This window comes from Saimiri boliviensis, chromosome 3, assembly GCF_048565385.1.
Source record: "Saimiri boliviensis isolate mSaiBol1 chromosome 3, mSaiBol1.pri, whole genome shotgun sequence".
Lineage (NCBI taxonomy): Eukaryota > Metazoa > Chordata > Mammalia > Primates > Cebidae > Saimiri > Saimiri boliviensis.
This window is the reverse complement of record NC_133451.1, coordinates 34157452-34182755: the sequence shown is the minus strand read 5'-3', so window position 1 is coordinate 34182755 and position 25304 is coordinate 34157452.

Sequence of the window (25304 nt, the reverse complement as noted above, 5' to 3'; positions counted from 1 at the left end):
TTGTTTCATCCAAAACAGATTGTATGTAGTCAAATAAAGGAAGGAAGACAACATAAAAAGAGATCACAGTATTTCAAGGGAGAAACAAAGTTTACTTTACCTAAGTCTTTCATTTTCAATTACTATGTAATAATCCACCATAAGCTCAGTGGCTCAAAACAAAATTATTGTAAATATATTCGTTTACTTTGTGGGTCAATAATTCTCACATAGCAGTCTTCACTTTTCTCTGTCCCACAGTGAGATTTCAGTTAAGTATGATTCCAAGGCTTGAGATGACTCAATGGCTGAGAATTGGAATTATCTAAAGGCTCCTGCATTCTTATGGATTGCAACTGATTGGGACTTTAGCTGGGATTTTGGTTGGAAGTCAACAACAGTGGCTGTCTGTACAGATGCTTGGACTTTGTTAGAGCATGATGACATGATTCTAACAGCAAATATCTTAAAAGAACAAATATAATTCATGGCATTTTTATGAACAAGTTTTGAAGGTTACTTAGGGCTACATGTGACACACTCCATTGGTGGAGACAGCCACTACATTATATAAAGTTTCAATAGAAAAAGTAGGTACTACTGCTCAATGGAACAGGCGTCAGAATAGTATTTAAGCAGAACAGGTAAGATGACAGATATTGTTGTGGCTATCTTCAGAAAAAATAATCTAATATATCCATGTAGATACCTAAAAAATTAAGAAAGTGAATGTAATATTAAAATTTCATAGTTAAGACTAATAATTCTTTATGATGATTTAGATACAGGATACTGGTAAGAGAAGAAATTATAGAGCTAATAACTTTGGGTGAGTTAATGAGTAGATAATGAATATTTATGGCAGGGAATAGTAGGGAATCTGATTTGATGGTGAAAATCAAGAGTTCATTGTTTGCTTAAGTTTAGGATGCCATTATAGGTAGCCAAATGATAATGACAATATCATGTGTTATTTTTAAATTCAGAGAGAAATCAAAAATAGGAATACAGATCTGGACATTAAGAAAATATTAAAGCCCATGTCATAAGATTGAAAGGACAGTTAGAGTCCAAGGGTGAGCCAGCCGCAAGACACTTCAAAATTTAGGATGGCTTAGATTGAGCAAGTAAAGATTTGTAAGTGAGACCCATAAGCAGCTCAGAAGGGTATCATGTCATAGAAATCCAAAAAAGAGATTATGTCATGAACTTTGGGAAATGCTCCCGTGAAATCAAGTGGGAAAAGGTTGAAGACATGGCCATTGGATTCATCAGTGTGGGTGGTGATTTCTTACTTTCAAAAAAGCAACCTTATTAATGTGGTGGGAATAGAGACAAAAAAAAAAAAAAAAAAAAAAAAAAAAGGAAATGGAGAGACTAGAGATAAGTCTATGAAAACATTTCTTAATTAAAGAAACAGGGCCAAACACAGTGGCTCATGTCTGTAATCTCAGTACTTTAGGAGGTTGAGGCAGGTGGATCACCTGAGGTCAGGAGTTTGAGACCATCCTGCTCAACGTTATGAAACCCTGTCCCTACTAAAAAAGAATTAAAATTAGCTGGGCAAGGTGGTCCATGCCTGTGATCTCAGCTACTTGGGAGGCTGAGGCACCAGAATCGCTTGAACCTGGGAGCCGGAGGCTGCAGTGAGCCAAGATCTCACCACTGCACTCCAGCCTGGGCAACAGAGTGAGACCCTGTCTCAAAATAAATAAATAAATAAACAAATATTAGAAAACAAATAAACAGAGATTATAAATTGAGTGGAATATTTAAGAAAGGGCTCAATTGAAAATTGTGACTTCAAAACTGATTTTCTGGGGAGATGCAATGAGCCAAATTAAAGTTTTTCAAACTTTATGATTATGATTACATTAATCATTATGTTAATGATTATGAAAACTAACTTTCTATTTAGTATGCGCTAAATATATTACATATAACACTTCATCAGTTTTCACAAATTTAAGGAGTGGTTCCTATCCTATCCAGTTTGTTGGTGGGGAAATGTAAGAGACCTAGACATATTAAATTCTCTGTTCAATGTCAGAGTTAGTACGTTGTAGAGCTCATATTGTAATCAAAGAGTAAGCCCCAGAAATTAAATTCTTCTCTTTCACATCACTATGCCTCATGCTAGTTACAGTAAATGTTTTGATGGCATCTTATTTTAGAGATGAGTATATAATGATTCAGCTATGTGGACAATGTGAAAATCACAGAGTCAGGAAAGTAAAATGGATCTGATCAGTAATCCCATCTATGTCCACCAATTCAGGAATCATGTACATACGATTTATAATTCATGGCTACTTTGCCACTTATGTTTGTATATTTCTCATTATGAAGGAAGCAGCAGGTAATCTGGTTTATGGCAATAGAAGCAAAGAATTCTTGTTCACATTGGGCTAAAATCTGTCTCTCTGCACATTTCTTTCATTAATCCTGATTATGCCCTCTGTATTTATAAAAGTATACTTTAACCTTGATTATATCAATACCTTAAACATTTCATAACTTATCCTCCTAAATTCAAAACATTTCTTATGAAAATGTGTATATTGGCTTTCTCTTTTGTATTGGCTAGTTTTTAAACTAAGTTACACTTAACAAATTTTTTTAGGGTTTTTCTTCTGAGAAATGATTCTGCTGAATGTTGGGAATATGTAATACTTTCTATTATACAAATCAGACCAGTCATTTTAATGATCTTGACTCATTGCATCTATGGGCCTTTAAATGAAGACTTAAGCATCTCTGCATCATTAGTTCTATACTTTATGGGAAGAATCTCTCTTGAAAGTTAATGAAAAGCACAAAATAGTCTATTCTGGCAGTAGCGGGAAAAGAAAATCTGTCTCCGGCATTCTAAGTATTTCTTTTTTCTCTATTTCTAACTTTTGCAATGGGGTACAAGGCTGCACTTACAATACATTTTGATGTACAAAGGTAGTGTGAGCTGGAAAGTTATTTGAAATTGCACAGGAAAGTGCACTGTGAGCAAGTGCTATGCAATTATTGGCAGGTGGATATGCAGTGTGCTTTACCTTCTCTATACACGATTAATGTGCATGACCAGCCAAGCTTTTCTTTAACAACTTGTAATTTCAACAGATGTGACTTTTAGACATTGGATTTTATAGGCATTGCTTTCTCAGCTTATTTGGGAGAAAAATAAAATTAAATATGCCATAGATATAGATGCTGATATTAATATGTATTATATTACAATTATAATTCTAAGCTGTGATAGAAAGATGCTGTCTCCAGAAAAGTGATTAATGTCGACTTTAACATTACATTAACCAGCATTGATTACTTTGCTGAAAGATATAAATTATTATTAATAGACAATTTCATAGATTAAAAATATGAAGGGGCATAATAGAGAAATATTTACCATACTAATGTATCAGCCATTAACCTAAAAAAATCAGGCTATAATTCATCAATTGCAAAATGGAAGAAAAACCTTATCTCTAAGTTATGACTCTGTCTAAATCTCATACTATATCATTTAAAATGATAATCTCATAGTCAGCAGTAAAAATGTGTTCATGCAAGTCTTTTTTACTACAGAAAATGATTTTTTGAGAGAAAAAGGACAAAATAATTTGAACGGCACCACTTAATTTTCACCAGAAAGGCCGAACAGAATTTAATATGCAGTATTGATTACTTATTTAAAAATAAATCTCATTAGTCTACACAGAAGTACGTAGATGGCATGCCTTTGTATAATCTCTGATTAATAGAAGTAAGCTTTATTTGCTTTAAATCCTAAGACATATTCACTTTGGTAGATTACAAGAGAGGCAAACTTATGTCTTGAATGGCTGTAAAAGCTGCGTGAGTAAATTATTCATGGAAGTGACTAAATTCTCTTTGGATGAATTAATCTACTTTTGAATGAAGTTAATGTCTTATCATATCAAAGCCATAAATACAGGAATATCATTTTTTTTTTAATACTGATGCCTATTTAAGAAAACAGTTAAGAGAGGCAGGCTGTACAAGGAGGTAGCACAGTTTTTGTGATGGACTTAGCTATACAAATTTCATTTGCTACATATAAATGATTTTTAAACATGATAAATATGATGTCTTTGAATTATTCCTTCACTTTGATCTGCCTCTTTGATTACATTTAAACACTTTTAGTATTCAAAAGGTTAATATTATGGAGAGCGTTATTTGTTGATCTTTAATTCTCATTGTGATAATCTATAGAGGAAAGTATACTTCATTGGTATCTGTACCACTAGAAGACTGGAGTTTTCTGAACAAAGCAAATTTACAGAATTAGATGTTACATGATTCAATTCCCCAAAGTATATGGTTTTTATTACAATTACATATGAAAATGAAGCAGATGTTATATGTAACATATAGTTATATACGTATCCATGAATATATGTATCGCATTACATATACTGGGTACTATGCTTGGCACATTGGGTACTATGCTTGGCACATGGATGATGTGATCATTCATATGCTAACCCTCAGTGACACGCAACTTATCCATGGAAGAAACCTGAAAATAAACCCCCTGAACCTAAAATAAAAGTCAAGAGAAAAATAAAAATAAAGAAAATTGAAACCAGATTTACAAAATAAAGTCTAATCTAAGATTAAGAGATAGAGAGACAGTTAACCTCAAAGTAGCCATGTAACCATCACTAGTAATCATGGCAGGCAAATTCAAGAGCAATGAGTGAAATTGGTGGGAATTCCATAAACTTCATTAGTGGGTAAGTAAAAGTTATTATTATTATTATCATTATAATTCTTATTATAGCAGTAAATTCCAGAGCATTTAAAATGTGCCTAAAAACTTAGTTGCTAGATATATCTTACAAGACAGTTTTTCACACTGATGAGAGACTTCCAGTGTAATAATCACAGTAATGTAGGATAGTTACAGTAGACGTAAAGCAAAGAGAGGTTCTAGATGAAAATGGGGAGGAGAATAAGGTATGAAAATCTCAGAAAACAGGGCACCATGGATGTCACATAAAAACAACAGAAGAGTACATTTGTGAAGCCAGAAAAGCCATCTAAACCAAACCTTTAAATATTAATCTCATAGAAACAAAAGCAATATAAACTTATTAAGATTCAACCTTAAGAATCATAATGATATCCTTACTGAAGGTGAAAGAATATGAGAAAGACATTCCAATTATTCAGGTTATAACTGTAATGTACTATTTCAAGTACCCTGAAAGACATTGAAAATATAATAAAGAACATAAAATAACATTATTATATTAGCATAGGCTGCCGTAACAAAATACTATAGACTGGGTAGCTTAAACAATATAATTTTTTTTACAAGTTGGAAGCTGAATGTCTGAGAACAGAGTGCCAGCATAGTTAAGCTCTGGTAAGGGCCCTTTTCCCAGCCTGTAGATGTCTGCCTCTCACTATCTCCTCACATGGCAGAAAGGGGGCAGGGGGGCGGACAGAGAGAGAGAGAGAGAGAGAGAGAGAGAGAGAGAGAGAGAGAAATCTGAACTGGACAAAAAATAACAAGTGAAGTAAAAAAATATCAGAAAAAATTAAAATTAAGAAACCTTTATTTTATAAATAAAATCTAATGTATACTATGCATAGTAGTGAATAAACCAAACAAAAATTCACCAAGACAAATACAATGCAAAAAGTAGAACTATTTGAGTTTAGTTTTACTTTTTATTTTTATATTTTACAGATGGGGTCTGGCTCTGTTGCCCAGGCTGGAGTGCAGTGGCACAATCACAGTTCACTCCAGCCTTGAACTCCTGGACTCAAATGATCCCTTTGCTTCAGCCTCCCAAATAGCTGGGACTACAGGAGCACACCACAACTCCCAGATAATTTTAAAAAGAATTTTTAGAGACAAAGTCTCATTGTATTGCCCAGGCTGGCCCAGAACTCCTGGGATTAAGCTATCCTCATGCCTCAGCCTCAGTGTATTTACTTTTTTATTTTTTTAAAAAAGTTCTCATATAAATTAAGTGATATTGACCCCAAGCAAAGAAGATTCAACAATTTGGTAACATGAGTCCTGAAGAAAATACACATTATAAAAAAAAGAAGTAGACAAATTACAAACATTGTCATTGAAGAAAATTTCCAGAAATAAGAAAACAATCAAAATACATATTGAAAGAGCACACAGTAAACCTGAAAATATTGATGCCACTTATTGAAAATATTGATACAGACCAACTTACACTAAGACATGAAGAAAGTCTGCTGGAATTGTAAAGAAAAAGAGAAAGAAATTTATCTTGGGAATTTAGGCAAAAAGAACCCATGACATGTAAGAGAAATAAATTTAGCTTATTGTCAGACCAGATCCCTGGCTGGTGTCAGACAAGAAAGCCAAATGCAATAGATATTGATCTAACTATTTAAAAGTAAGATGAGCAGATGTAGTATACATGTAAATATGTATCTGTTTTAGTGTTAATATTTTTATTAATATTATTAGTATTGTTAATGTTATTGACTGTCTCTAACATATTGCATTAACATTTAATATGTTAATAATTCCCTAAGTGATATAGTTTGGCTGTGTCCCCACCCAAATGTCATCTTGAATTGCCACATGTTATGAAGGCAACCTGGTGGGAGGTAAATGATTCACGGGGGCAAGTCTTTCTTATGCTGTTCTTGTGATAGTGAATAAATCTCATTAGATCTGATGGTTTTAAAAAGAGGAGTTACCCTGCACAAGTTCTCTCTCTTTTTGCCTGCTGCCATCCATGTAAGATGTGACCTGCTCCTCCTTGCCTTCCACCATGATTGTGAGGCATGGAACTCTCACGGTCTTTACTTATGTGGAACTCTATGTTAAATCTCTTTCTTTTGTAAATTGCCCAGTCTTGAGCATGTCTTTATCAGTAGCATGAAAACCAACTAATACACTAAGCTTTATGTTGTGTATGTTGTTTGCGTTATGTTTTTTTTGGTGTCTATATCTGTATTTTATTTTTATTATGTAAGTATTTAAAAAGAATGATCAGCTGTACCCAATCATCAAAGTTTCAATAAAATTGAAACTGAGAATTCAATTTGATTGGATGAAGTGGAAGTCATCTCCATTGTACCTTTTAAATTATATTATAGAAATATAATGATCAAAAATAATCTTTCATTATTAAATATTACTCATGTGTTTATATACTATGTTGAAATAAGATTAAGCCCAAATTCTCAGAAGCACATATTTTGCATACTGTAATCTAGTAACAAACATATTTTCAATCACATTTCACATATCTGACCTTAACAACCTTCTTCAAATTTATCTGTTTTTAAAGTACATTTACCATAAAAGTAAATATGTCGTATGTTTTTTTTCTGATGATTACTTCAGTTAATACTGTTATTTCATTAAATTTAGTTAAATAAAATTTAGTTAGGAAAATGTTTTTTATTAATTTAAAATTAATTTTAAAGCACTGATACTGAGTCAGACATTGTTTATCAAATAACTCTAGTGAGAATATTTATTTGATAATTACTATCTAATTTTAAGAAATATAAATATATTATAAAATGTATACTTGCAATTAGATGTAAATGCCAATGACAATGGCAGAGAGCATATTACTCTGCATAGAAGCTGTAATTAGAGTAGCAGAATGTGGGCAGATGAACAAAATGTTCAAATAAGGCACTAACACAACCACCAATTTGAAATTCTGCTAATAAGCTCCTGAACTGCATAAATGCCAGAATAAGAAAATTTTAGACTTTAAAAAAGCATATACTTAAAACTTGGCATTAAAAAGAAGGTCATATCACTGACAATTATTGCTAGCATAAAATATGCTTTGTCTTTAATTTCTTTATACCTCCTTGATTTCTAATGAAAAATCAGAAGGATTTTTCTAGCACGTGTCTCTGGGCATTAATCACCCTTTTCTTTAATGGCCAAGTATATGCAAGTACGTATTTATCAAAACAATGTGAAAAGGTATCTCTTATTTATTGAATTTGACAGTGTTGATTACTGAATGTTGAAATTTGCTTTAAAACTGATAGAATATCACTGAATATTAAAATGATGTCACTAACAAAGCCTAAAATAAGAGTTATTGCCTATTCTAGATTTTGAATTTATTTAATAAAAGTTAAACTGTGAATTCGTTTGGTGGAATCATGCTATACCAAACCTGTCCCTCCTACTTGGAAGGTAATTTATTCGTTATGTGATTTTGGAGAATTCACTGAGTTTAAGTTATGCTCAGCTTTTTCATATATAACTAGATATTACTTTTAAAAGATTACCCTGTATGTTTTAATGGAATTAAATGATTATATTTAATACACTCACTACAGAGCCTGGGAAATAAGATGATCAGTAAGTTTTTAAATCTCTTTCTCCTCTACTTATGCTTATTTAATGCCTCTGTGGGATGGAATGTGTTTTCCTCACTTGTATTTTATTTCACTTGAAGAGAGTTCCGTTTGTATAACTCTCTTGGCCTTTCTGCCTAGAGACTTAGTATTCCTTAAGGAATTGGTAAATTTGAGAAGAAAGGACAGAGCATGCTCTGCCCAGCTCCTCCTCTCTGTCTGGATTAATTTACCTAGAGGAAGGTTGAGATTTCCTCTGTCCCTCTGCTGCAGCCCTTTCAGGTGGAAAGGCTTATCCCAAGCCAGCATGACTGTGTTTGCCCTTGTTTAAGTCTGGGATTCAGTATTAGGAAACCTACTACCTGCACACAAACCTAGCCTTTTCCACAACAAAAATATACATACATTTTACTTTTTATTTACTTCAATACTTTTCCTTATTTCTTATAATGTATAGAACCCAGGTAGGAAAGAGAGTTGTTATTTGCTGGGTTTCCTCAGAGACCTCAGCAATCTCTGGCTATCATTGCCATTGGTCACTATTGGGACCCTGAAAGATAAAAAATGCTGATACAATAATGTGACTCAGCTCATGTGTTGTTGCTTCAAAATCCCAGGTCAGGAAGTCCGTAAGATTTATTTGCCACTTATTCCCCTTGTCAAAGCAACAAAGGAAACATCACAAGGCAGGTATCCAGGGCCTGAGAATTATCAGTTCTGAATTTCCTGTCAGTTTGAGGAATTATTTCATCAACTATTGCTCATCGGTAAAAATAAACATATTTAACTCCCCAGGCTCTCTTTTCTCAGCACTCCTTTCCCCAAATTGGAGGAAAGTATTAGAGTCAAAAACAGGCCATAATATTTACACAACGGGGCTTACATTGGTTGCTCTGGGAGAGATAGAACAGACAAAAAACAAATGTAAATGATTAACACTATTTCAGCCAATAAGATATTTTTGTTTCTTAAATATTCTCACAATTTGCATTTACATAAGTGTGTTATTACATTTTGTTCTGTGTCATAAGCTCTCTCTACTAAATTATGAGAATACTATTTATTATTAATTCTACTTGTTCCAAAAATATTTCCTGATGCTTATAATGTAATGCTGTTACTTCCTCATATATACTTTTTCCTTTTATAATATGCAATATATTTGCATATTCAAATACATCATGTATTTCCATGAAGCAGCAACTATCATAAAAACTAACTTGTGCATAACAGAAATTCTATCAATTTCTTGGATAAGCATTACCTTGTCAGTGTTATTAAATAAAATGCTTTTTCAGAATAAATATGGCATTATTTTACTCATTTTAATAGATATTATATCTTTGCTACTACAAAATAAGTCCAGCAATTCTAATGATTATATATAAGATGTCTTCAGAAAATATTTTAATAATTGCTCTTCAGAAATCAATCTTCATATGTCAAAAGTAAAATTCCAATTTTCTAAAGTGTGAAAAATTACTAAGCTTATGAAAGAGAAAGATGAGGACTGAAGAGCAAGGTTATAATTTCCAACATTTTAAATAAATAGAGTAGGTAGAGAAATATCAGGTAATTTTCATTGTAAATGTCACTTGAAACAGATAGCGGCATTTGCTAAAAGATTTTTCTGATACCCACAGAAGCATTTTAATAATAATAAAACAGTTCCTTGGATTTTATGACCTATATTAAACTGTTAAATATTGATGAATAATTTACAAATTTTAACTGCCATTTGGTATTTATTCTGTGTATTAGAGGCAACAAAAGCTAATACCTCTTTTTCTTAATATCCAACTGGAAAAAATTAATTGCTATTAAGATGGACCATATATGCAAAATATATAGGGTTGACTTAGAAGTGTTTTCATAAGCCAGTTTATGTGTAACCTAAGCTGCAACTTATTTGTTACCTGCGAATTTGTTGGAGGTTTTTAGATACTCATCCTAGACTTGGTTTCATAATTCTGCCATGTTTTTACAATAATAACATTAATATTTTTATGTATATCTACTATTTAAAAATGAGTAGAACTCAATTTCCTGTGAAACTAAAACTGCTCTAAAAAAGTCTATCATTTTAAAAATGAGCATGTAGTGTGAATATGTAAATAAAAAACCTCAATAGACTATGCTTTCTTATTTTTAAATAGCAATTCCATCCTCAATCACATTAAGTATAACTTCTTCAATATTATTACTTTTTTCTCTATCCCATGGAATGTTTTACAGAGATAAATTAGAAAATAATAGATTTTCATAATAATAGAAAATAAAAGTCAATTTTCTTGAAGGTTATATATACATTGCAAATTCCACCTATTGGCTGCTACAACTGTTTTTTTTTTTTTTTTTTTTTTTTTTGAAATGGCATATTTCACATTGAAAATCTGGTCTCTAGTCCTACTTTTAATATGTACATGCAGCAGGCACATAAATGAGTTCTAGTTGCCTTTGAAGGCACAGAAGGGCCAACTCAGCACACAATTGAGTAGCATATTTAAACACACCAAATAATTTTACCAAGACGAGGAAGAATGTAAGCGGGGCATAACTGACATCATGTTAAGGATCTGACTTTATCAACCACCCTCATAAAAATAGTTTCATCCTTTTTTCTCCAAATGATTGAAAAAGTTTGACTTTTTGTTTAATAAGAATAGTCTCTTTTATTTTTCTTTAAGGGTTTTGATAATGTAATAGCCAGACTCTTTAGATAATAAAACAGGACTAAAATGGTGAAACTCTTTGAGTTTTTCTATCAACTGGATGGTAGCTACCATCCCCCACTACTGCCAGAGGCCCAGACAAAAGAGCACCAGCAGGGGATCCACATGCTGGGTCCCTTCAGGGGCCTGCTCTCAGGGGTCAGATTGCAGCCACAGCTTCAATGACACACCACAGTGTGAAAGTTGAAGAGCTGTTAGTACTTCTAGACCCCGGGGGTGTACACAGCAGGCTATACACAGAGGTCAGGGAGTACTGACAGAGAGAGATAAGAGAGTGTGGCAACTACAGGTATAGGTAAGGGACTAGGGCTTGGCTCACTTTAAGTTCCCAGAATCCCAAAGAAGTACAATTAGCACTAAATTTAGAAGATTCTTTACAAAAGACTGCCTTTGTATCATGATGATTTTGAAGTGATCAGAAGACTCAACATACCTGAATGATCCCTCTAAAGGAACCAAATGCCTAAATGGTCCTTCGAAAGGAAGCAGCAGAAACTCTGGGAGCCTGGTGTGCTGGGTGGGAGAGATGTCTCTAAGTTCTTATCTCTGGCCACCAGCTTGAGCAAAGCGGGAGTGGTGTGGAACTGGAAACTACGTCAAAGGTGATTGAGCCCTGACTCTGGCACAAGAAAGCAAAGCTTCCAATCAAAATGCCTGTGGATGTTCTCACTTATAACTGGAAGCTAAACACTGGGTACTCATGGACAGGAAGATGGCAACAATAGACACTGAGGACTACTGGAGAGGGGAAGTGGGAAGGGGCAAGGATTGAATAATGAACTGTTGGGTAGTATGCTCACTACCTGGGTAAGAGGATCAGCTTTACACTAAAGCTCAGCATCACATAATGTATCCAGTTATTTTTGAAAAATGATGCCAAGGAACATAAAATACAAGTATTTACTAAAATACATTTTTCTTATTTCTTTTAAGGAAACCACTTCATAAATTAACCGAAAACATGTCCTATATTCTGTGCATATGTGAAAACTTTTCTAATATCGTTGCTTGCATTCCAACACTTATGTTTCATGCTGGTTATTGTCCCCTCTTTACCAAATGCATTGATCTTAGTAAAATTTTAAACAGTTTATATAGTTTTGGGAAAGTAATTTCTAGATGAATGTCACTTATTGAAAATAATTCTGATTTTCTCATTTTTATCAGTGTAAGATTTTATTACATTTGTTGAAAATCATATTTGAAACTTTAGTAATCATTCACTTTTCTAGTTGTTCAAAACTTGAATCACTAAGAAAGTACAATTAGCAGTACATTTAGAAGATTGTTTATTAAAGACTCTGCCTTTGTATCATGGTAATTTTGAAGTGATCAGAAGAGTCAACATGTAAGCCCAGAATATTTTACCAAAATACTAGAAAATAGATACATTCTTTGATTTGCTTTCTCTGTTTCTTTCCTTTGTTCTTTACCCATTTGTACATATAAATATGTGTGTGAGATATTAGTTACTCTTTATGAAACATTTCCTATGTGCCAGGAATAATTGTAAGAGCTTCATCTGTATTAACTTATTTAATTCTCTCAGTCCTAGGAAGTATTTCCCTCTATTTTACAGATGAATAAACTGAAGCTTGGTAACATTAGTTGACTTGCCAACATTACACAATATTACCTATTCATTCACCATCTCCTATAAGTGTTTATTCCATTTTGGTGAGCTGCTATGTTTTTTAGCATTCACAATTGAAAGGATTTATCTCAGTACTTATGGCGGTATATCAGATTCTTTAAGAAAAATGTATAGACTTGCTACCTGGCTGGATCAGAAATTGCGTCCTGAGAAAAGATAAAAGAAATTAGCAAAACTATCTGGTACAAAGTCCAGAGGTAGTTTGCTAATAAGTATTGCCCAATTTTGAGAAATGTCAACTCTCTAACAGAGGAAAGTGAGGCTTACAGGAAAATGGTTAACTAACACACAGTGTGATCAGAACTTCTGGTAGAAAAATGTGCGACCAGTTCCATCACTCCTCCCTAGGTAATCTTACACTACTAGTATACCGTTGGTATACTGGACATCAGTAAGTATATTTTGAACAAATAAATAAATAAATCAAGAAGCCTAGCATTGGTATAAACTGGACTATTTTGTTATTTCAAATTAGAAGGAGATAATTAAAATAAATATTCGGTTGGCTTGTTCTTCTTTGCTGATATAATTTACATTTTTGTATAACTGATTTCATAATATAGAGTCATTTTCATCAAAAACAATTCAGCACACACACATCAAACCAAAACCAATGTTACTTATTGGGAGTGAAAAATTAAATAAACTCCGATTTTGTCTTTTAATATTTTGACATCTACAGGTGGAGAAAATTTGTAAATCAAAAATTAACAATGGTATGATTAGTGTCATAACATGGGAAGCAGAAAGTAAAATGAGAACAAGAAAAGTGTGTAATGGTCATCAGAGGATTTTGATGGAAAATATGACTGAGTTGAATCATTTATGATGAGTGAGAGAAAGTAAGTGAAGATGAAAGAACAAGACATATACCAAACACTATGACTTGATCTACAATTTTTTTTTTTTTTTTTTTTTTTTTTTTTTTTTTTTTTTTTTAAGGCTGAGTTTCGCTCTTGTTACCCAGAGCTCACCGCAACCTCCGCCTCCTGGGTTCAGGCAATTCTCCTGCCTCAGCCTCCTGAGTAGCTGGGATTACAGGCACGCACCACCATGCCCAGCTAATTTTTTGTATTTTTAGTAGAGACGGGGTGTCACCATGTTGACCAGGATGGTCTCGATCTCTTGACCTCATGATCCACCCGCCTCAGCCTCCCAAAGTGCTGGGATTACAGGCTTGAGCCACCGCGCCCGGCGTGATTTACAAATATTTCAGCAAAATTTAATTGAAAGGGGCTTGCAAAATAGAATAAGTTACAGCAGAAGACAGAAAAGGTAGTGAAGATAGATGTTAGATCCTTCACATCCTATGGACAGCAATTGCATTGTTTCAAAATGGAATATGATTATATGACTGATGAGAATGATAAATAGCTATATATTTAAAGTAATTATGTCATAAATCAGTGCAGATGCTAAAATAGTATTCATTAACTCTCAATAGAATTATGAATAACCTTACAAGAATTCTAGTCAGTTTTATAACTTTACCATTCTGTTGAAATCTTATTAATCGGGTCTGTAAATTCCTGTACAATGCTAAAAGCACAGAGGAAATTAAGAAGCAGCCACGTATTACTGTAGAACTCAAATTTGGATGAGGGTTTTTTTCTTAATGTAAGTCACTGATTTGTCACAAAGATCAAAAAGGAGGAAGCTTATTTAGTAAGGAATCTCTGTTAATTTGAAGAGATCAATTCTTACTTTATATTCATTTTCCAGTTTCTTGCTTCAGAGAATATCTATTTCCTCATAAGCCTGTTTAAAGCATTAATATACTTAAAACTTGTTCATAATAGAATATGTAGATGGCCTCTGAAGCAATCTACCACATTCAAATTCAATACTCGTATTAATTTTCTCAAGACTCTTGAATACTTTAAAGTGCTAATTATGTGTATTAATGTGTCATTTGCTTTTAAATGATATTTATGTTTTCTCCTAAAATAGAAATCCTTAGTTTTGCTTAGCAGAGTTCTATTTCAATAAGCCTTTCTGATCTAATGACTCTGATTTTTCTTGGAAATAATAGGTTTCCTTGTACAATGAATAGTAACACATATGTTTAATGGAGATAACTGGCTGCTTATCAAATTGGTTCTAATTAGACATTTTGCATTATAGGATTTTATATGAGCACTGTTGGGATAGGGGACAAAAGTGCATAAATTTTCCAAGTAAGGAGGGCTGGGTGCAGTGGCTCACACCTGTAATTCCAACACTTACGGAGTCTGCCAGCAGGTGGATTACTAGGTCAGGACTTTGACATCAGCCTGACCAACATGGTAAAACCCCTTCTCTACTGAAAATACAAAAGTTAGCCGGGTGTGGTGGTGTGTGCCTGTAATCCCAGCTACTCTGGAGGCTGAAGCAGGAGAATCACTTGAACCTGCGAGGCGGAAGTTGCAGTGAGCCGAGATCACACCACTGCATGCCAGGCTGGGTGACCGAGTGAAACTTCATCTCAAAAAAAGAAAAACAAACAAAAATTCCAAGAGAGAATACGTTTATAAGGGTGGCATTTTACATTTCACGCTAGCTTTTTTTTTTTTTTTTTTTCTTTTTTTTTTTTTATTGCATTTTAGGTTTTGGGGTACATGTGATGAACATGCAAGATTGTTGCATAGGTACACACATGGCAGTGTGCTTTGCTGCCTTCCGTCCCCTCACCTGTATCTGTCATTTCTCCCCATGCTATCTCTTCCCACCTCCCCACCCCCCGCCCCTCCCCCATTTCCCCCCAACAGACCCCAGTGTGTAGTGCTCCCCTCCCTGTGTCCATGTGTTCTCATTGTTCAACACCCGCCTATGAGCGAGAATATACGGTGTTTGATTTTCTGCTCTTGTGTCAGTTTGCTGAGAATGATGGTTTCCAGGTTCACCCATGTCCCTATAAAGGACGTGAACTCATCGTTTTTGATGGCTGCATAATATTCCATGGTGTATATGTACCACATTTTCCCTATCCAGTCTATCATCGTTGGGCATTTGGGTTGGTTCCAGGTCTTTGCTATTGTAAACAGTGCTGCAATGAACATTCGTGTGCACGTGTCCTTGTAGTAGAATGATTTATAATCCTTTGGATATATACCCAGTAATGGGATTGCTGGGTCAAATGGGATTTCTATTTTTAGGTCCTTGAGGAATCGCCACACTGTCTTCCACAATGGTTGAATTAATTTACATTCCCACCAACAGTGTAAAAGTGTTCCTATTTCTCCACATCCTCTCCAGCATCTGTTGTTTCCCGATTTTTTAATGATCGCCATTCTAACTGGTGTGAGATGGTATCTCAATGTGGTTTTGATTTGCATTTCTCTGATGACCAGTGATGATGAGCATTTTTTCATATGTTTGTTGGCCTCCTGTATGTCTTCTTTTGTAAAGTATCTGTTCATATCCTTTGCCCATTTTTGAATGGGCTTGTTTGTTTTTTTCTTGTAGATCTGCTTTAGTTCTTTGTAAATTCTGGATATCAGCCCCTTGTCAGATGGGTAGACTACAAAAATTTTTTCCCATTCTGTTGGTTGCCGATTCACTCTACTGACTGTTTCTTTTGCCATGCAGAAGCTGTGGAGTTTGATTAGGTCCCATTTGTCTATTTTGGCTTTTGTTGCCATTGCTTTTGGCGTTTTGGTCATGAAGTCCTTGCCTACACCTATGTCCTGAATGGTTTTGCCTAGATTTTCTTCTAAGGTTTTTATGGTATTAGGTCTGATGTTTAAGTCTTTAATCCATCTGGAGTTAATTTTGGTGTAAGGTGTCAGGAAGGGGTCCTGTTTCTGCTTTCTGCACATGGCTAGCCAGTTTTCCCAACACCATTTATTAAACAGGGAGTCCTTTCCCCATTGCTTGTTTTTGTCAGGTTTGTCGAAGATCAGATGGTTGTGGGTATGTTGTATTTCCTCTGAGGCCTCTGTTCTGTTCCATTGGTCTATATCTCTGTTTTGGTACCAGTACCATGCTGTTTTGATTACTGTAGCCTTGTAGTATAGTTTGAAGTCCGGTAGTGTGATGCCTCCCGCTTTGTTCTTTTTGCTTAGAATTGACTTGGCTATGTGGGCTCTCTTTTGGTTCCATATGAAGTTTAAGGTGTTTTTTTCCAGTTCTGTGAAGAAGGTCATTGGTAGCTTGATGGGAATAGCGTTGAATCTGTAAATTACTTTGGGCAGTATGGCCATTTTCACGATGTTGATTCTTCCTAACCATGAACATGGAATGTTTCTCCATCTGTTTGTATCCTCTCTTATTTCGTTGAGCAATGGCTTGTAGTTCTCCTTGAAGAGGTCCTTTACGTTCCTTGTTAGTTGTATTCCTAGGTACTTTATTCTCTTTGTAGCAATTGTGAATGGCAGTTCGTTCTTGATTTGGCTCTCTTGAAGTCTATTACTGGTGTATAGGAATGCTTGTGATTTTTGCACGTTGATTTTGTATCCTGAGACTTTGCTGAAGTTGTTTATCAGTTTCAGGAGATTTTGGGCTGAGATGATGGGGTCTTCCAGATATACAATCATGTCATCTGCAAATAGAGACAATTTGATTTCCTCCTTTCCGATTTGGATACCCTTTATTTCTTTTTCTTGCCTGATTGCTCTGGCTAGAACTTCCAGTACTATATTGAATAGGAGTGGTGAGAGAGGGCATCCTTGTCTAGTGCCAGATTTCAAAGGGAATGCTTCCAGTTTTTGCCCATTCAGTATGATATTGGCTGTTGGTTTGTCGTAAATAGCTTTTATTGTTTTGAGATACGTTCCGTCAATACCTAGTTTATTGAGGGTTTTTAGCATAAAGGGTTGTTGAATTTTGTCAAAAGCCTTCTCTGCATCAATCGAGATAATCATGTGGTTTTTGTCTTTGGTTCTGTTTATGTGGTGAATTACGTTTATGGACTTGCGTATGTTGAACCAGCCTTGTATCCCCGGGATGAATCCTACTTGATCATGGTGGATGAGCTTTTTGATATGCTGTTGCAATCAGTTTGCCAGTATTTTATTGAAGATTTTTGCATCTATGTTCATCATGGATGTTGGCCTGAAATTTTCTTTTCTTGTTGAGTCTCTGCCGGGTTTTGGTATCAGGATGATGTTTGTCTCGTAAAATGATTTGGGAAGGATTCCCTCTTTTTGGATTGTCTGGAATAGTTTCAGAAGGAATGGTATCATCTCCTCCTTGTATGTCTGGTAGAATTCAGCTGTGAACCCGTCTGGACCTGGGCTTTTTTTGGGTGGTAGGCTCTTTATTGCTGCCTCGACTTCAGACCATGTTATTGGTCTATTCCGGGTTTCGGCTTCTTCCAGGTTTAGGCTTGGGAGGTTGCAGGTGTCCAGGAATTTATCCATTTCTTCCAGGTTTACTAGTTTATGTGCATAGAGTTGTTTGTAATAATCTCTGATGATGGTTTGGATTTCTGTGGAATCTGTGGTGATATCCCCTTTATCGTTTTTTATTGCATCAATTTGGTTATTCTCTCTTTTCTTTTTTATTAATCTGGCTAGTGGTCTGTCTATTTTGTTGATCTTTTCAAAAAACCAGCTCCTGGATTTATTGATTTTTTGAAGAGTTTTTTGTGTCTCTATTTCCTTCAGTTCTGCTCTGATCTTAGTTATTTCCTGTCTTCTGCTAGGTTTTGAGTTTTTTTGATCTTGCTCCTCTAGCTCTTTCAATTTTGATGATAGGGTGTCAATTTTCGATCTCTCCTTTCTTCTCATGTGGACACTCATTGCTATATATTTTCCTCTAGAGACTGCTTTAAATGTGTCCCAGAGATTCTGGTATGTTGTGTCTTCGTTCTCATTGGTTTCGAAGAACATCTTTATTTCTGCCTTCATTTCATTGTTTATCCAGTCAACATTCAAGAGCAAGTTGTTCAGTTTCCATGAAGCTGTGCGGTTCTGAGTTAGTTTCTGCATTCTGAGTTCTAACTCGATTGCACTGTGGTCTGAGAGACTGTTTGTTATGATTTCTGTTCTTTTGCATTTGCTGAGGAGTGATTTATTGCCAATTATGTGGTCAATTTTAGAGTAGGTGTGATGTGGTGCTGAGAAGAATGTATATTCTGTGGATTTGGGGTGGAGAGTTCTGTAAATGTCTATTAGGTTTGCTCGTTCCAGGTCTGTGTTCAGGTCCTGGATATCCTTGTTGATTTTCTGTCTGGTTGATCTGTCTAATATTGACAATGGGGTGTTAAAGTCTCCCACTATTATTGTGTGGGAGTCTAAGTCTCTTTGTAAGTCATTAAGAACTTGCCTTATGTATCTGGGTGCTCCTGTATTGGGTGCATATATATTTAGGATCGTTAGCTCGTCTTGTTGCAGTGATCCTTTTACCATTATGTAATGTCCTTCTTTGTCTCTTTTGATCTTTGTTGCTTTAAAGTCTATTTTATCAGAGATGAGAATTGCAACTCCTGCCTTTTTTTGCTCTCCATTTGCTTGGTAGATCTTCCTCCATCCCTTTATTTTGAGCCTTTGTGTATCCTTGCATGTAAGATGGGTTTCCTGGATACAGCACACTGATGGGTTTTGGCTTTTTATCCAATTTGCCAGTCTGTGTCTTTTGATTGGGGCATTTAGTCCATTTACATTTAGGGATAGTATTGTTATGTGTGAATTTGATGCTGTCATTTTGATGCTACCTGGCTGTTTTGTTGGTTAGTTGATGCAGATTCTTGATTGTGTTGCTGCTTTTTTACCATTTGGTGTGTTTTTGGAGTGGCTGGTACTGGTTGTTCCTTTATATGTGTAGAGCCTCTTTCAGGAGTTCTTGTAGAGCAGGTTTGGTGGTGATGAAATCTCTGAGTGCTTGCTTGTTCACAAAGGATTTTATTTTTCCTTCACTTATGAAGCTGAGTTTGGCTGGATAGGAGATTCTGGGTTGAAAGTTCTTTTCTTTAAGGATGTTGAATATTGGCCCCCAGTCTCTTCTGGCTTGTAGGGTTTCTGCTGAGAGATCTGCTGTGAGTCTAATGGGCTTCCCTTTGTGGGTAACCCGACCTTTCTCTCTGGCTGCCCTTAGCATTTTCTCTTTCATTTCAACCCTGGTGAATCTGACGATTATGTGCCTTGGGGTTGCTCTTCTTGAGGAATATCTCTGTGGTGTTCTCTGTATTTCCTGGATTTGAATATTGGTCTGCCTTGCTAGGTTAGGGAAGTTTTCCTGGATAATATCCTGAAGAGTATTTTCCAGCTTGGATTCATTCTCTTCATCACATTCAGGTACACCTATCAGACGTAGATTAGGTCTTTTCACATAGTCCCACATTTCTTGAAGATTTTGTTCATTCCTTTTTGCGCTTTTTTCTCTGTTCTTGCCTTCTCTTTTTATTTCATTGAGTTGGTCTTCGACCTCTGATATCCTTTCTTCTGCTTGGTCAATTCGGCTGTTGAAGCTTGTGCATGCTTCACGAAGTTCTCGTGTTGCGTTTTTCAGCTCCATCAATTCACTTATTCTCCTCTCTATGCTGTCCATTCTCGTCAGCAGTTCGTCCAATCTTTTTTCAAGGTTCCTATTTTCTTTGCGATGGGTTAGAACATGTTCTTTTAGCTCATTGTAGTTTCTTACTACCCATCTTCTGAAGTCTGATTCTGTCATTTCATCACCCTCCTTCTCCATCCGGTCTGGTTCCCTTGCTGGTGAGGAGTTGTGATCACTTTTAGGAGGAGAGGTGTTCTGGTTTCGGGAGTTTTCATCCTTTTTACGCTGGTTTCTACCCATTTTTGTGGGTTTATCCACCTGTTGTCTGTCTCTGTCCCAGGGAGTTGGAGCTTTATGAGTTTCCGTTGCACTACTGCCTTTTTTGATTTTTTTTTTTTTTCAGGTCGGACCCGCCCAGCTAGCAGCACGCCTAGCCTCTGCCTGCCCACAGGGGCTTTGCTGAGCTGCTGTGGGCTCCGCCCAGCTGCCCTGAGCTCTTCCCTGTAGTCCTTTTTATATGGGCGTAGTTAGAACTGTCTCGGCAATGGTGGCCCCGCCTCTGTTATGGGGGCCACGCTAGCTTTATATCATTTGCCAAATGCTAATGACTACAGGTGCACAATTGGGCTTTGGAAATATCTGCCTGGCAAAGAGATGTGGTGGTGTTTGGGTGGAAAATAACAGATATGGTGGGATTGGAGAGGAATATATTTTTTAAAATTGCACTCTATTTCCAAATAGTTCCCAGTCTAAATAAATATATAAATATGTGTGCAATTCTCCAAGTAATAGGTTCCAGTGCTAAGATAAACTTATTGGCTAAAAATGGTGGCCTTTCCAGCTTGCTATTTTATGCTGGCGTAAGAAAAACCTGGTTGATTCATCTCTTCGATTTCATCATTCTTATTTTCACTCTTCTCCTCTATTTTTTCTTGCATTTTTTGGAGGTTAAACATCAGAATTCCTGATTAAAGTTGACTAGCATGAATACAAGACTAAATCAGTATCCCAAAATTTATGCTTTCTTTTTAAACAAGTAAATCAATTAATTATATGTATAATTTTACTTACATCTTGTCGTATTAAGATGTGTTTCTACTACAGCAAGAATTATTATCTGAATATTTACATTTACTTAAGAAAGGCTAGACGGTGAACTCTCCAATGTATAAAACTCAATTTGCCCACATCTCCTTGTATATGACCACATATTCTTCTATATTGTGACTTCTCCAAAAATATCATTGCAACTATCTTTTCAATGTGATATCTAAAAGATAAATGATGAATCCTTTAATTACCTATGTATAGTATATATCATTCCAGCAAGGGCAAATGGCTAAGCAGTGCTGTTCCTAGGCCTGGAGTAGCATGGACTGGGGAAATCTCAGGATCTGTATCAGCAGCAGGTGGGCAGGTCACCTATTGCTCATCATCCTCTGAGACAGTGCATAGCTATTAGCAGAATTAGACGTGACACTTCAAAGAATTTTAAAAGAGACCCCAACTTTTAGCTGCGGAGCTTTGAAATTGCATAACCAGGGATGAAGCAGCCCTGCCTCTGATATTATCAGGGACCAGCGCACATAGGATAGCATGACATGAAGAACTTCGGCTCTAGCCTTATTCTGCCAGACCAGCAACAATCCTTTCAGTGGCGTACTCCAGGGGCTGCGGTCTAAGCTTCGTGTTTGCAGTTGTATAGTACGGCATTATTTACCACGTATCTGCTTGTGATTGGGAAAAGTTCTTACCCTTAATGCTTTTCCCATGATGGAGACTGGGCTAGGGAAGGGCGTGGTCCAAACTTTGTAGTAAAACAGAAATGAATTCCCAATGCGGTGCTAAAGCTTGTTTCCATGCACCTATGCAGGAGGCCAATTTCATTCCTGGGAGCCCAAATAGCAAGGGTTTGTTCTTGAAGAAATATTTTCTTACTATGCAGTAAAATGACATATTTGTAAATTACAAAATACCACATACTATTTATATTCCATATATGCAGCAAAATTATTTTATCTCAATTGGCAATCTTCCTGTAACCCTTTATCAAATAGCCTATTTATAATAAATAATCTATTTATTTTATAATATTGCTTCTGTCAAATACCAAGTTCTCATATATATGTAAATGTGTGTATCTTCTTCCATTGATCCATTTGCCTAACCCTGTGTCAATACCACAAGCCATGCTTGTAGATCATTTAATTACTCATATTACATGGACAAAATTAAACAATAGTGTTCTTCAAAAGCTTTTAAAATGATCTGAATTATGCATACATGCAGTACAAAAGCAAAACATTATGATAAAAATTCAAATTTACTAAGGAAAACATGATGATAGCAACCAATACAAAGCATTTAATATTCAATCCCAAATATATAACACACTATTTTCTAAAAAAAAAAGTGTCTTTTCTTTCCCCGACTACATTTTAGATTGTAATTTATTGCCCACCATAATCTCATGAATCATTAATATTCTGTATTAAGAAAGTATCAAATGATGCTTTGGAGAAAATGCATTTATATACCAATTATATTAAGAGAAACAAATTGGAAAGTTTAGAGATACAAAGAGGTTAAAACATGAAATATTTAATTTTTAGGAAAGAGCCACTTCATTCTATTTGATAAAACGTGTGCTTCCAAAAATGGCTGAAATTTACTAGAAGAAATGTACAATGTGAGGAAATGCTTGAATGAGACAGAGTGATGGAAAATCAAGCATGTGAATGCCATATAGGTAAAAAGTTTAACTACATTCTTAATAGTCAAATGTTGAATATTAGGTACAATTTGCACACTTTTGAAATTATTATTTGTGATTAAGTTACTCAGAATTCTTCAACCAAGTCACTTAAACATGAGATGGGTAATCTTGTCATAGTAGGATATTATGTAAAAAGATATCGATTTATATCTTCTCCTCTAATAAAGCTCTTTCTTGGGCAATACCAGAAGCTAGCTTTAACTGGGAGGGTAAAGAGTATTTTATGAGCATACGATTCAATAGTTCTTATTAACTTTTATATCTTAATAACCTTGATAACAGCAACAACTGGTGTCTAAGCCTTCTCTTACTACCCCTCCAATTTCTTTCTAAATGGCTTTAATAGATAGGTTTCCAATATAAAGATGGACTATGTCACTTGCATAATTAAAATCCTTTATTTTTTTTTCCATCACCAAAATAATAATGTACAAACCCTTTGGTACCACATATCATACCACGGTCTCTGCCCATCTGCCTAAATAATCTCCACTCAACCACAACAGACTCACACACATACACACACACACACACACACACACACACACACCACAGAGTCACTTCCCAGTAAGCATTATATTATCAAACAATATGGAACCATGTGAGTTCCACCCTGCATTAAGAATACTGCAGCAAAACACAACAATTTCTTGTGAACTCTTTTGCATTTTAGTAGAGGAGGAGAACAAAACTCAAGATGAGTAAGTAAAATATATGGTATAATATTTATAAGGTATATGATATAATGTTAGGCCATACTTGCATTATTATAAAGAAATACCTGAAACTGGATAATTTACAAAGAAAAGAGGTTTAATTGGCTCACAGTTCTGTAGGCTTTACAGCAAGCATGGTACTGGCATCTGCTTGGCACCTAGGGAGGCCTCAGGAAGCTTCCAATCATGGCAAGTAAAGAAGGTGGAAGCCCATCACTTGGCAAAAACAGGAGCTTCGTGTAGGCACAAATACCAAAAGTATGTCATATGATATTATATAAAAAGGAGAAAAATAAAGAGGGATAAGTTAAAAAGTGTTGTTGTGGGTTGCAATTTGTAATAGATTGGCCAGAGAAGACCTCACAGATGAGAAATTTAGATAAAAATATGAAAGAGGTCAGGGATTAGTTTTTGTAACTCTCTTGAGGAAGAATCTTCTAGGCAGAGAGAACAAGTGTGAAGGAGAATGATATGAGATGACTGCTCTTGAGAAACCTCTTCCCATACTGTCACCATCAAGATGTTATCTAACTTTTATTCCTGTTTCAAAATTCACCTTAGGCAGTTCTTCCAACTCTAAGACTTACTGGTTATTTACTAAAGTTTGGTACAGGTAGTATTTCTTGGGATTGTGACAGCAAATTCTATATCATAAATGTTAAAGCACACTGTACTTTACATGTTTCATTTTACATGTTTGTTGAGTTACCCATCCTCTACACAGGAAACATTAACTATATGAATCACTAGTTTGAAAGACAGTAAAGGATAGTCATTAAAAATATAGAAATTGAGCTACAATTCCTGGTCTCTAATTCTAGGTTTTCTATGTGCTAACTGTTGTTTAAGGAGTTACTTAAGTATTTCATTGTTTCAGATTCATCCTCTCTAAATTCAAAATAATTAAATAGTAGAATACTTATACTTAATATGGACCAGGCATTGTTTTAGGCACCTCATATTTATTTATTTATTTATTTATTTATTTTTTGAGACGGAGTTTCGCTCTTGTTACCCAGGTTGGAGTGCAATGGGGCGATCTCAGCTCACCGCAACCTCCGCCTCCTGGGTTCAGGCAATTCTCCTGCCTCAGCCTCCTGAGTAGCTGGGATTACAGGCACGTGCCACCATGACCAGCTAATTTTTAGTATTTTTAGTAGAGACGGGGTTTCACTATGTTGACCAGGATGGTCTCCATCTCTCGACCTCGTGATCCACCCGCCTCGGCCTCCCAAAGTGCTGGGATTACAGGCTTGAGCCACTGCGCCCGGCGGCATCTCATATTTATTAACACACATTTTTCACATCACTTATATTTGTAAAACTTTTGGAGTTATGGCTAAAGTACAGTACCAATGAAATTAGTTAAAGGATATAAAATGGCTTAAAACAGTTTCTGGCATAGTTTATCTACTTATAGATGCATTTATATTATGTTGGTGCCAAAGTAATGGTAAAAATTGTTCATATTGCCAATTTTTGCCATTACTTTGGCACTGACCTAATAGAAAAGTGCACATAAAAGAAGTAATTGTGAATTTCCTAATTTGTATACATTCAGAAGTCTACTCTTACTTATTTTTTTTTAAATCAACATCAATCATACCCATGGTCTACCACAGATATTCATTCTCTGTGAAATAAAGATTTTGTTTCATGCTATGTTTCTTAGACAGTGT